The sequence below is a fragment of the Balaenoptera borealis genome (assembly GCF_965194805.1).
Source record: "Balaenoptera borealis genome assembly, chromosome: 13".
Taxonomy (NCBI): domain Eukaryota; kingdom Metazoa; phylum Chordata; class Mammalia; order Artiodactyla; family Balaenopteridae; genus Balaenoptera; species Balaenoptera borealis.
Genome location: NC_138870.1, coordinates 104,933,543 through 104,946,725, shown reverse-complemented (window position 1 = coordinate 104,946,725; position 13,183 = coordinate 104,933,543).

Genomic DNA, 13,183 nt, shown 5'->3' with positions numbered 1-13,183 from the left:
TGGCTGTATGGTACTGTACCGTAATAGGTTTGTAATACTTTTCACACAAATAATACATAAAAAGCAAACAAACACATTTTTAATCTTACCATACAGTCCCTTGAAAAGTACAGTAGTACAATACAACAGGTGGCATCCAGGGGCTGGCATCGAGTGAACAGCCAAGAAGAGTTACTGACTGGAGGAGGGAGAGGAGGTGGGAGACGGTAGAGCTGAAGGATGGTCAGCAATAGGAGACGGAGGGCAAGCTGCAATGTCACTCACGCCTGACGCTGAAGGTAAGCACGTTCGCATCTTTGAAAGTTTGCAACTTGAAGGTTCGTACGTAGGGGAATTACTGTGTGTATTTGCTCTCTCCTCGGCCTTATTTGGTTCGGAACTAAGAGAGAAGGTCTGATTTTCAGGAGAAGCCACTGGTGACCTTCCCCCACCCTCTACCCACTATCCACTTCCACGGGCCGAGGAATGTGCCAGCGATGGCGCAGAACACGTGCCCTGCTCAGAGGTCCATCCGTCTCTGGAACCTTCCAGGAAGGACCACTCGGGAGGCGACACCTGAGCCCCCTCCTCAGCTGTGGGCGGAAAGCCGCTGGGCTTCCCTCCGGCCCTGTTGCTAATTCACATCAGGCTGGGGCTGAGCCAGGCCCAGAGGTCCCGAGGCCCCTGACCCCGGCCGCTTGTGAGGGGACGCTGGGCCCCCAGCCGCCTGCCGAACACAAGCCTGTGGCTTCCCCGCTGGTCCTGGAGCAAGAGGAAACTCCATTTGCTTCTGTGACACGTGAGACACAGAACTGACAACCCGAGGACTCTGGCAGGGCGACACATCTTCACGTGCTGGTGCTTGGACACTTGGATGGGTGCCGATTCCCTCACTTGTTCGTACAGGCGGAACAGACAAACCCGAGGCAATCAGCCTGCAGGGAGTGGAGAGCTGAGATTATTTTTAGACAACAGGTGCTTAAAAGCAATAAAGAGGTCACAGGGAAAATCTGCATTTTGATGAGTCTGGCTGCGGCAGAAGAGCTTTCTCCGGCGTTCCGGTGCCGAGAGCGTAAAATGTGCACGGCTGTCTCCTGCGCGCTTCAGGGAAGCTCAGCGCAGGGGACAGACCAGCATCCCGGCCACAGCCCGTGTGTCTGGCACTCCCCGGAGGGGGGGTCTGCAGCCCTGGGGCCCGCCTTCTCCCTCCAGCCCTTCCTGCACTCCCCCCCCCACGTATGCTGCATGTCAACTTATCCAAAATGCTCTGTCCTTTCAACGCCCTTGAAGACGCAGGTAGATCCTGCTTCCTGGAAAGACTTATCCCCCAAAATTCCTTTTGTAAACTCCTACTTTATCCTCAACTCCCACCTCACATAGTCTTTAATTATCCCCCTGCACACACAGCCTGACTAGAATGTGACCCTCCCAAGGGCAGGCGGGCACCTGTCTCATCTGGGTCTGTATACCCCATGTGGGGCACACAGCGGGTGTAGTCTGGTATCAGGTGAATTAACACATTAGTGTCTTCTAATGTTTAATGAAGCCTTTCCTTATTGCAAGGGAAGATCTGGCTTCGATGTCAGTGGAATGAAATGCAGTTGATATTTTATGTGAATTGGTTCCCATAGGTTCTCAGCAAGTCTTCCCTTCTTTCCAGGACAGCCCACCCATCCCGGCTCTGCTTTCTCTGTCCTGCACGGGGCTTCTTAGGGGTGGGGCTGGTCTCCTGGGTGTCAGGACAAACCCACCTGCTTCCTAATGGGGCACCCACACCTCACAGGTGTCTTCCGGGGACAATTACCCCTAAGCTCAGAAACAGAGCCCCGTGCTGGCAGCTGGTGGGGGGCTGGCTGCCAGGGCTGCCGGCTGGCTCTGCTCTCTCTGGAGACCCCCAGAGCATCCCGGCCAGGGCACCTGAGCCCACCCCTCTGCAGGGGAGCAGCACGTGGGGCTACGGCCGCGGAGCCCAGGACAGTCCAAATAGAGGCGTGTGCTCCACGTGTGAAATGCAGCCTGGATTTCAAAGACACTGCAGGAAAGCTGGACTAGCTCGTGCCTGTTTTTAAATTGGATGCATGTTGAAATGATAATAAGTGGATAATTGGAGTTGAAATGATAATAACTGGATAATTGGATTAAATGAAAGAGATGATTAAAATATAAATATTTCACCTGTTTTTCTCATTGAGTATGACCAGTAGAAAATTTTAAATTATACAGTTGGCTGGTATCCAGTTCCTCTTGGACGGCTTGGGTCTGGAGTTTCGCTGGCGAAGCAGGGCCTGTGGTGTCAGATTCACGGTGGGACTCGGCTCTCCCAGCTCGGGCCTCACACCTTCTGACGGACCAGCGCCCTCGCGCTAAGGTGACAAAGGGACCGGGTGCACTGTCCCGACCATCTCCCATCTCTGGGGAAAAGCACGGAAGGAGTGCCTTTAATGTCCTTGGACACAGAGGAGCAGGGACCCTGGGGAGTCTGCAGGCCGGTCCTGCGAGCAGCTCTTCTGAGCCCCAGGGATGTCAAGGGAGGGGGTCTGCGCCAGGAGAAAGGGCCCCGCGGAACCACAAACCCAGCTCAGACTGCCTCCAAGTCCCATCCAACCTCGGGGCACAAGCAGCCTGGGCTAAGCGTCCCGCCTGCCCCGGACCCTCCTGCCTCGGCCCAGCGTGGACCCTGCCCCCGGCCCCAGCGGCTGGGCCCACACCTGCCAGCCCACTCATCCCTTCATCCCAGGCCCCTGAAAGTCGGCCATGCCCAGGAGCAGTCTAAGGAGGGGAGCAGGGGCAGCCGAGGCTCACCTCCCCCGTCCTCGGGGTGGACGGTCCAGTCGGCTGGGAAGAGACGGGAGAAGCAGGTCTGCCACCAACCAAGAGGCAGGTGCTTTGGAGGGAAAGGAGGGCAGAGGGAGAGCATCCTGCCTGGTGAGAAGGGACCGGGGTCCCTGTAGGTCCAGCAGGCCGGGCAGGTGTGTTTCCTGAGAAGGCTGAGCCCGGACGAGGGACCAGCGTGGAAGCAGCCCCACACCTCGTGTCCCGGGCGCGCCCCCTTCACGGGAGGCGTGTCTGTGTCTGTCCACCACCCACCCACCCCGCCCCCTGTCCTCCTTCCCTTGTATCTACTGTGTTTCCTCTGATTCCAGCTCCTCTTTGTTTTTCTTGTGGCAGGGTCTCCGGGGGCCATCCTGGGGAGAGCCTCGCGTGTTATTTTTCACTCCCCTAGCGTAGCTGTCCAGGACATGGGGGGTGCCAAGTGCAGTTTCCTGGATGGGTGGGTCCGCACACGTGGTGGTTTCTGCTTCTTTCTCCTCTTGCCCAGGGCGATGCCTCTGGGCCTCCATGTCTGTGCCACTTCTCATGGATGCACTGGGCTCCTCCCCGGCCCCCTGCTCCCTGGGGACAGACCACGGAGTGTCCCATCCACTCCCAGCACCAGCAACGTTCGCTGTGGTCCTGTGCGAGCCTCCTGCGGGCCGGAGCGAGGGGATGCTGAGTGGGGTAGTTTCTCCCAGGTGCCCGGGGCCCCAGCCTCCCTGTTCTTGCCTCCATGAGGTGCTGTCCAGCCTTCGCGCCCCCAGGGGCACCCGGTGCCACCGGTCCTCTGACGGTGGAGAGACAAGTCTCCCGGCGTCCACCTGCAGCCACGCGGCCTCCTGCCTGTGACTGGCTCCTCGTCATTTTTTGATCACTTCCCGTTGGGTTTTCTGTCATTTTTGCTGTTAATCTGCAGAAGTTTCTAGTGTAAGTGAGATACAATCCCTGGTCATTTGTAGACTTTGCAGAAGCTTCTCCTGCTTGTCTGTCTGTTAGCTTGGTCTATGCTATCCTTTCCTAAATAGAAACCCTTAATTTTGATGTATCTGAGTCAGTTCACATGAGTCAATGGTTTCTCACATTCTCCACTGATGACTACATTTTGGGGGAATAAGTTGAAGAAATCCCTCACCAGGCCCAGCCCCCTCTCCCCCCCAACCATCCACGTACATGATCTTCTTGTTGGCTTTATAATTATGCTTGTCACTGGCGTCCATCTGTCTCAGGTCTAAGAAGGGACCGGGCTTTGTTCGGGAGCCGGTTTCCCACACTAGGGACCCACCAGGCTCCCTTCCCCCGCCGCTTTCTGAGCCTGATTTTGTTTGTAAAAATTAGTTCAGAAGTGACGCGTCCACCCCTCCCCTCCCTAGCCGAGTCTCTCACAGAACATGATAGAACTCGGTTCCAATGACCGTTCATCCCATCGGGAATGGCCCATCCTCAGGCGCAGGGGAAAAGTGAGTTCCTGACACCTGGCCAACGCCGTGGGGCGTCTCTAGGAACCTTGGAAACGCTGCCCTGCTGTTTGCGGTGATTAATTGAGCTCGGCCGTGCGATCTTGTGGGATAACCCTCCCACTCTTTCCTCTTCTTGTCCAAACTGTCTCACTATTTTTAGGTCTTTGTTCTCCCGTACGCATGTTAGAGTGAGTTTATTAACTCACCAGGGCCCCTGCTGACTCTGCCACCGGATGGCATGGGCTTCAGGCGGGCCCCCCAGGCCCACAGGGCACACATGTCTGGAGACGCAGGGCGGAGGGGCGGGGAGAAGACAGCTGCTCCTGGGGGTTCCCATATTCCAGGCTACAGGATCCTTGTCACCTCCCTGGGAGGAAGACGCCTTGGCTTCCAGCGCCTGCGTCTGCTCCGTGAGCTGAGTTCACAGCGGGCGCCCTGAGCTCCAGCCTTGGGGGCGGTGAGGTTGGGTAGCTGGCCTGACGATGGGATGTGGGCAGAGGCGCTGGGCCACCCAAACCTCCCGTGCCCCCTCCTGCTACAAAGCCTTCATCCTAGAAACCATGTGCTGGATGTGGTGGAGCTTCCCAGCAGCGTGAGTCGCGTCTCTGTCCCCTTGGAACAGACAAGCCCTCGATCAGGAGCATCCACTTTGGGCTTCTCATAAACAGGAAATTCTCCTCTACTGAGCTCTGCCCCTGGGTGTGGGGGTCTGCCTGCCACAGCAGCTGGTGTTCCCCTGACTAATACACCCCGTTGCATGGATGGCAACACTGCAGCCCAGAGAGGGTGACGAAGTAGTTGAAGATCACACAGCCAGAAAATGGTGGAACTGAGATCTGAGTCCAGGCAGAACAGGGTCATGTCGTTCTGTTCATCAGGATGGGATCTGCCAATTCTAGACACAGACCTACCCAGAGCCTCGGCGGCTGATACACTCAAGTGTCATATTAGCGCTCTTCTGCTACAGAAAAAAATCACCACAAACTTAGCAGCTTGAAACAACACACACACACACACACACACACACACACACACACACACACACTCACAGATCCTATAGGTCAGGATTCTGGGCACAGCTGAGGTGGGGTCTCCATTTCAAGGTCTCACAAGTCTTCTGTCCAGGGGTTGTCCAGACCATGGTCTCATCCAGCAGCTCAAATGGAGAAGAGTCTGCCTCCAAGGTCACCTGCATTGTGGGTAGAATTCATTTCCTGCGGTTGGAGGACCAAGACCTTCAGGGGCTTTGCTGGGTGTGGGCTGGGCGCACCCCTTGGATCCTAGTGGCCCCTGCAGTACCCAGCCAGGTGGTCCTCTCCATGCACGGGTCACAGCACATCACCCTGATTCTTCAGGCCAGCAGGTAAGCTGGGGCAAGACTGCCAGAAAGATGGAGCCTTAAACAATGTAATGTGACCACAGAGGTGGCATCTGGGCACCTTTGTGTTCCAGCTCCAACCAACATTCTGCACACGCTTCTGAGGCCAACCAGCAGACCTACCACCAATCTGCAGACCCCAGCGAGACCACCCTCACTCAGATGCCTGACCCTAAACCCCATCTCCCGTCCCCTCCCCTCCCTGGAGGTTGAGTTAAAGCTCCAATCTTCTCATTGCCTGGATGGTCTCCCTGGTGACCAGCCCCCATCCTGACAATGTCCCAGGGCATCCATCAGTACCTTGTTCACTGAAACCAGGTGTCATCCACGAGGCTCACAAGCGACAGAGACACTCCCACCCATCACCTGGGAAATTCCAAGGATCCGGAGACTCCCCCAGGAACCAGCTAATCCCTCGTTACACAACATTCAGCACTTGGCCACATCCTATTGGGCAGCCGCAGGTCACAGGTGCCCCGTCCAGGGGAGGCCCTCCCTCGCTGGAGTCAGCTCTGAGTCTGTCCGCCACCAGAGGGGCTTCTTGCTCACACGAGTGTCTCCAGGGCAGCTGTCTGCTCGACCGTGATGCAGAAGCTTTGCGCTTTAACCTCGTGGCACCAGTATCGAAGCTCATGGGTTCGATTCCACAGCAGGATGGAAGGAGCTAGAGGACACTTGCCCCGTGGAGACCCTGGCATTGTCTGTGACTGCCGCCGTGGCCTGCCCCTGCTGAGCCACAGGTTAGGGGTACCCGTGCCCCCTCCCACGCTTTCACAGGCTCAGTCCTCCCAGGCTCTTGCCTGCACACCTGGGCCCCGCATTCCCAGCCTGAGACAAGGTCTCCCCATCGCTTCTCTGCAAACCAGCTCTTAAACACTCTGGCCCAGAAATGACCTCATCCTCTGCCCCTCATAGCCTGTTGGCCAGAACTAGCCAAGTGGCCTGGGATGAGTGGGAGAACATCGGGGGGCTCAGGGAGCAGGAGGTGTCCCTTCATAGCCGCCCAGACCCTTCAGCCGGGGAGGCTGTGGGGCTGGACCATGCCAGGCTCACAGCTTGGGTTTAATTTAACTGCAGTGAGAGTCCAGGTCGTGTTCTGATGACCTCTGCATGACAGTGATTTCTCCAGCGGCTTCTAGAAAATAGCCATGGTGGTTGTCTGAGTTCCTGCGTCCATCTCTGTAAAGTGGACTCTCGGTGCCTGGTGATGTAGAAACTCCTGGTGGCTCCAGTGTTGAAGTTGGACCTGCTGGGTTTGGGGCTGGCTTCCAATCACTAAGGAAGCTCTTGTCTTGGGACCCCCACTTACTGTCTATAAAATGACCTCCTAGCAGCATCTCCCTCAAAAGTCTGGGAGGACTCAGCCATGGGGGGCCCACAAGCCCGGGTGCAGAGAGACAGACAGACGGAGGTCGGTTCTTCTCACTACTGATGGTTTAGAACGGAGACCTGAGCGGCCAGGCCTTCCCGTCCTGATGCCAGGAATGACCGTGGCAAAGGGGGAGAGGGCCATCTGCAGATCCTTCCAGAAAAAAGACTTCATCTGAGTCCATGAAAGAAAATAGAGACACAAAATCACCTCTGAAGTGAGGAGAAAAGAAATAGAGAAAGGAGATTAATGCTTTAAGGAAATGTTTAAAAATAGAAAATTAATAAACTATTAATTTTAAAATAAATTAATTAAACAAGCTTGAAAGAATGCCATTTTTTCCTGAACTGTCGGAGATGAGGAACTAAGGATACCTCACAGATGACACTATAAATTTCACTTCTATTGTAGTGATTAAACCAAAGTGATTTATTAGAATTTTATGAGGGCATTTCCCCCCTGTATCTTAAAACACAGACTGCATCAAAATTGCCATTTACTGCCACTATTTCAATATTGATTGCATTTTATTCTCTTATTTTGTGATTTATAACTTTGTTTTTCTCATGATTCTAATCCTAATATTGTTGGACCCATTTGTAAAGCAGGTGGCGGTGTCTTCCTCTGGAGGTGTTAGAACTGCTCCCTCTTCCCATCCGCCATGCTCCAGCACGTCCCTGCCCTGATGCTGGCCTTGTCCCATGAGGAGGGGTCCAACCACCCCCTATGCACGCGGGCGAGAAGGCTGTGGTCTCAGTGCTGGGGAGAGAGGGGTGCAGACCCCACGCCGCCATCCTTAGAGGGCAGGAGACAGACACAAGATGAAATCATACTAGATCCAATCAACATTACACAACCATCAGTTCCTGCAGGAAGAAATACAATCAGCAAAGTCACCACTTCACAGCCGGCTGGTCACCGAGGCCTTTCTAGCCTTGATTGGTAAATGGTAGATTGACAAGTCAGATGGAGGTAAACCTGAGACTGGAGCAGGTGTGTGTGGAGAGAGAGAGAATGGCCAGTTAGAGTGACTCAATAAAAGCCAGAGTTTCAATAAACCACAGATACACACACCCCAGTGTCAAATACACACAAACACAAGAGTGTAGACAGACACGTGCACACACTCACACACACACACACACAAACACGGGCCAGACAGTTACTTTCAGGAAAGACAGTCCAAAGTCAGGGATCCCTGGAGCTGGAGGAGCCGCAGGCCCCACTGACGCCTCCATCCCCCAGGGTCCCCCAGGGCCGTCAGGGGGGCTGCAGCCAGGGGCAGTGAAGCCCATCACGCCTCAGATCACTCATGGACTTTCACAAAATCCACAGTGTGGCCAGCCTGGCCTCGGGTGCTTCTGCCTTAACCCCCGAGGCAGTCTCTTCGGGACTCTGTGGGCCAGAACGGGCCATCACACAACCCTTGGCCAAGCCCGGGAGCATTCCTGCTGCTTCCAGAGAGCCCTGGTGGTCCCTGTGCAGAGAAGTGCCTGGACCCGCTGGCGCCCATCTCCCCTCCAGGAGCAGCGCAGACTCCTGTCCCGGGGCCTCGGCTCTGAGTGGTCCATGGCCAGACTCCTGCCAAGGACCTGGCAGGGCAACTGATGGAGAGAGAAGACAGGCCCTTCTGCTCACCATCCCCTCCTTCCAGAAGCTGCAGCCTTGCTCGCCTGTACCCGCCGTTTCTCCAGGAAGCTGGGCCTTGGGCAGCAGCCAGGGACCATGCCCCACTCTGCAGCCCTGTTTATCTCGGGACGTAGCGTAGGCCAAGTTTGGGGCGTCCATGAAGCTAGGAAAAACCATCTGTTTGTTCTCTGGGGTCGAGCTTTGTTTTTTTTTTTTTTTTTTGGCTGCATTGGGTCTCTGTTGCTGCATGTGGGCTTTCTCTAGTTGTGGCGAGTGGGGGCTACTCTTTGTTGAGGTGTGCAGGCTTCTCATTGCGGTGGCTTCTCTTGTTGCGAAGCACGGGCTCTAGGCACGCGGGCTTCAGTAGTTGTGGCACATGGGCTCAGTAGTTGTGACTCGCGGGCTCTCGAGCGCAAGCTCAGTAGTTATGGCACACGGGCTTAGTTGCTCCACGGCGTGTGGGATCTTCCCGGACCAGGGCTTAAACCCGTGTCCCCTGCATTGGCAGGCAGATTCTTAACCACTGCACCACCAGGGAAGTCCGTGCGGTCGAGCTTTGATTATTTTTGTGAAAATGATGTACATGCCTTGAAAAAAATATTTTAATATGGAAAGCAAAATATTCCACCAAATCTCATCAACTGGAAAGAGCCTGTCTTCACATGAGGGAAATGTCCCTCAGGCAGATAGAGGCAGGTGGGTGGGAGACAAACAGGAGGGAGGAAGGGGGGGGGTCGTTCTATACATATTTTTTAAATTAGGTAATTTAATTTTAATTATATTTAACATGAAAAAATAATTCGAAGTGAAAACAGAGGGAATTGCTGATCTATGGAACTAACCAGAGAATGTTAGTTTCTAAAGATCTTTTTTCAAAAAAAAATACATGAAACAATGACAGACTTAAGAGATTTTATATTTGAGTGTGCGTGAGTGTGTGTGTGTGTATCTGGGTTTCAGATGCTCCCTGCTGACCTGATCTGCCATGAATGATGAGGAAATCAGCACACACACCCCTTCCCCTCGCTCCCAGCGCCTCCCCTGGTTTATGTACTTATATTACTTTTACTTGCATTACTTTTTTAAGGTCTGTCATTGCCAAGGTTGTTTCATCTTCACTCTACACTTAAACGTGTTTTAATCAGTGCACAACCAACACAACTGGCCTTTTTACCAAGTCTTCCTCCATCGACTTGCTCTTGTCATTTTCTTGTGTCTCAACAGGCAATTGGCTGGATCGTGCAACCAAAAGCTTCCCCCATAGCGGCTCATAATTTCCTGAACTTTTGGTCATGTAGGATTTCATTCTTCTTGAGTACACAAAAATTTTTTTCATCTATTTCCCTTCATATGTAAAGAAACCTGGCTTTAAACTGATGGCGTCCTGTTTCCCACAGACCCCCACCCATGTCCCTCTCATGTCTTGTGATGTTGTCATGACCTAAGTACATCCAACATGTGTGCACCCCGTCCCGACCCACACGAGACTCTTGGGAGCACATGAGGGGCCCAGGGTCATGCCCAGCCCTGTAGAGGGTGAGACGCCAGAGCCTGAGCTGCAATCTCTCAGCTCATCCATCCCTCATGGGGTCTTCAGCTACCACCTCTTTCTTGGTGAGATTTCAGCACAAAGTAGCTCTTTCAAGCAGGATGCAGGGGCCAATGTGTATTTTAGAACAGCTCCCATAGGCTTTACAGTTTAGGGAAGTTTTACTTTTCCTGCCAAGAACTTGTGGACGTGCATGCACTGCCCTTTGCCTGGAAGGTGCCTTGAGAAGGACAGAGCAGCCTCGCCCTCTCCTTGGAGCTAATGTGCTTCCCCGAGATGCCTAAATGTTCTCTCCCGTCCCCGAGGGGCAACGAGGCCACCAGGGTGCTGTCAGTCATTCTGGGTCAACACGCTGTAGCCTGAGTTCATTTCTGATGGATAAGCCAGTTCTGCACTTCAGGGGAAGATTTTTCTTCTGTTACATCTTCAAAGGCATTTTTGTCATATCAGTTATTTCGGATTGCCTTTGTCTGTTCCAGGAATGGTTATCTTCTCCCCAGTCTCTTAATCCCCCACCTAACTGTGCTTTTTCATTCTCTCCAAATTGAGCTCAACAACGTCCTGTGTCAACAGCTTAATTTTCATTCAGATCTCTTCTATTCATTGTGGTTCTAATGAATATTCTGGTTTGGTAATTATGGCACTTCTGCCTCCATTTTTCTCCGGAGCTCGGAAATCTTCATTATTGTTTTATAATTTTTTAATCACCTCATCTCGAGCTCTTGTCCTGTGGAAACAGTGTTCTACCTAATTAAGCCTTTAACTAATTCACAGAAAGTTTCCTTGTGCAGGTTATTCTTTCTTCCAGTTGGTTTTTATAAGTGTTTCTATTTTATTTCTTTTCTCATGTTGCCAACTTCTTTCTCTTTCTTCTCCTTCTTCCTCTTTGCCGATAAATTTGTGCAGTTGCCAGACCATTTCTTTTGCATCTTGGTCTTCCTGAAAGGGCAGGTCTCTCTGACAATTTTGTTCTCATATAGTGTGGGATGACTTTCCTTGACCCCGGCTTACCTGAAGCCTGTTTGTTTTTCCTTCTGGGAGATGGGTCATTGGGTCCCTGTGGGTTTGTGTTGATATTTCTTTGTCCCACACGAGTAGACCAGGGGCAGGTGGAGGGTGGTCCTCAGATGGGAACCTCCCCATCTATGGGAGTGCTAGATGCAGCCTTCCTTCTACGAGATTTCTAACTAAACTCCCAGGTCTCACTCCTCCAGCAACTTGGTATTTATTCTGTCTCTGTAAGGAAATCCCTCCTTTAGTTCAGCACCGACACTTGGAAGATAGTGAGTCCTCAGTGGCCCTTCTGCCTCCACTGGGATCCTACACTGATGGGTAAGCAGTTCTATTCTCAATAGTTTTTGTCTTAACTTTTCTCCAGAAGTCTCTGCATGTCTTGGCAGCTTCTCTCCATTCTTGGGATGCCACGGACACTCTTTTTCCTAGGACTACGTCTGCTGGCTGGGGAAGGGTGGGAAAGGATTAGGAGACACATCAGAACCTATTTTTTTTTCTTTTTGGGAAGCTGAGGATTTTCAAAACTCATACCATGCCTTTGTGTGCCTTTTTTTCTAATGCAGTGGCTATATTTTAATATAATTATATCAACACTTCATTGCTTGGCTTTGTTCTCCCCATGGTCCCCTGGTTCCATGCATCCCCTGGTGACAAACGCATCTGTTGCCACACGACGGTGTGGTCTTCCTCCCTCAGCCTCACCACCCCCCCCAGGTTACCTTTCTAGAGCACACATGTTCCCGCCACCCCCATTCCTAAAATGCGCCACTGCTCTCCGTTGCCCTCAAGCTGACGTCCACATTCTTTAGCCAATCATCTAATTCAGCAACAACAGATTCTCCCCCTCCAACTTCAAAATCAAGTTTCTTTGAAACGCGGACACTTTCATGCCAACGTAGTTAAGCCTTCCCACTTTTGTTGCCCGGGGTCATTTTCACCCCGTGATACATGCATCATAATGTGGTGGAGAGACTGGGGTTCTGGTTTCCAACTCCAGCAACTACTAGCTGTGCACACTTGGTCCACTGGCTCATTTGTGAAACACTTCCAGCAGAATTCTTGGGAGGATGAAATGAGACAGTAGGTTTTAAACACCTGGCACAAAGCAGGTGATAAAAGAACATACATCCCTTACCTTTTCCCACCCACAACCCCAGTCCTACCCACAACCCCAGTCCTACCCACAACCCAGGAAAATATCCCACCTCTTCAAGATCAAGAACAAGTGCTTTCCCATGTACGGAGCTGGTGTGGTCTCTCCTCCACCGCACCCGACCCCCCCTGCTGTGCTGCTCTGATTCTCCCACCTGTTTATAGTCTACTCCCCCATTAGACGGAACACCCTGAAGGAGGGGACCATGCTTCACGCTAAACACCGCGCCTGATGTGCTGTGGGCCCCAGGAGACAGATGACGTGAGAGCCCCCACTGGTCACCTGACTCCCCTTGATACACAATCCTCAATATACAACAATCCCACCGGCTGGGGCTCAGAAAGGCTGAGTGACGCATAGAAGCTCTGCAGAGAACAACCAGCAAGGTCATGATGCCCTACCGTTCCCAGCCACAGCAACTCAGCTACCGCATGGCCAGGCCTCCCCACCAGGTCTGAGAAATAGGAGCAGAGGTCTGGACAGACTTTGGGGACATGCCTTTCAGGGGAGAGAAGTCAGGATGAGTCAGTGTAGGTGATAAATTCAAAGGTGGCTTCGTGGGGAGGGAGTGGGCTCTGGAGATGATTCATCCAGATTTGGGGCTCTGAGGTTTACTGGTTGGTCAAGTTCTTAACTTTCCCAAGCCTCAGTTTTTTGTTCTGTAACACAAGGTTAATAGCAAGAGTTATTACTCCCTTTTTAGTTTGTTGGGAATATCAGTTGAGTTAATCTGTGTAAAACACCTGGGACTAGGACACAGTACTCAATACCTGTGTCACCTGGATGGATGGTGGATGATGGATGCATGATGGATGATGTGGAGAAGGAGAGAGGAATGATA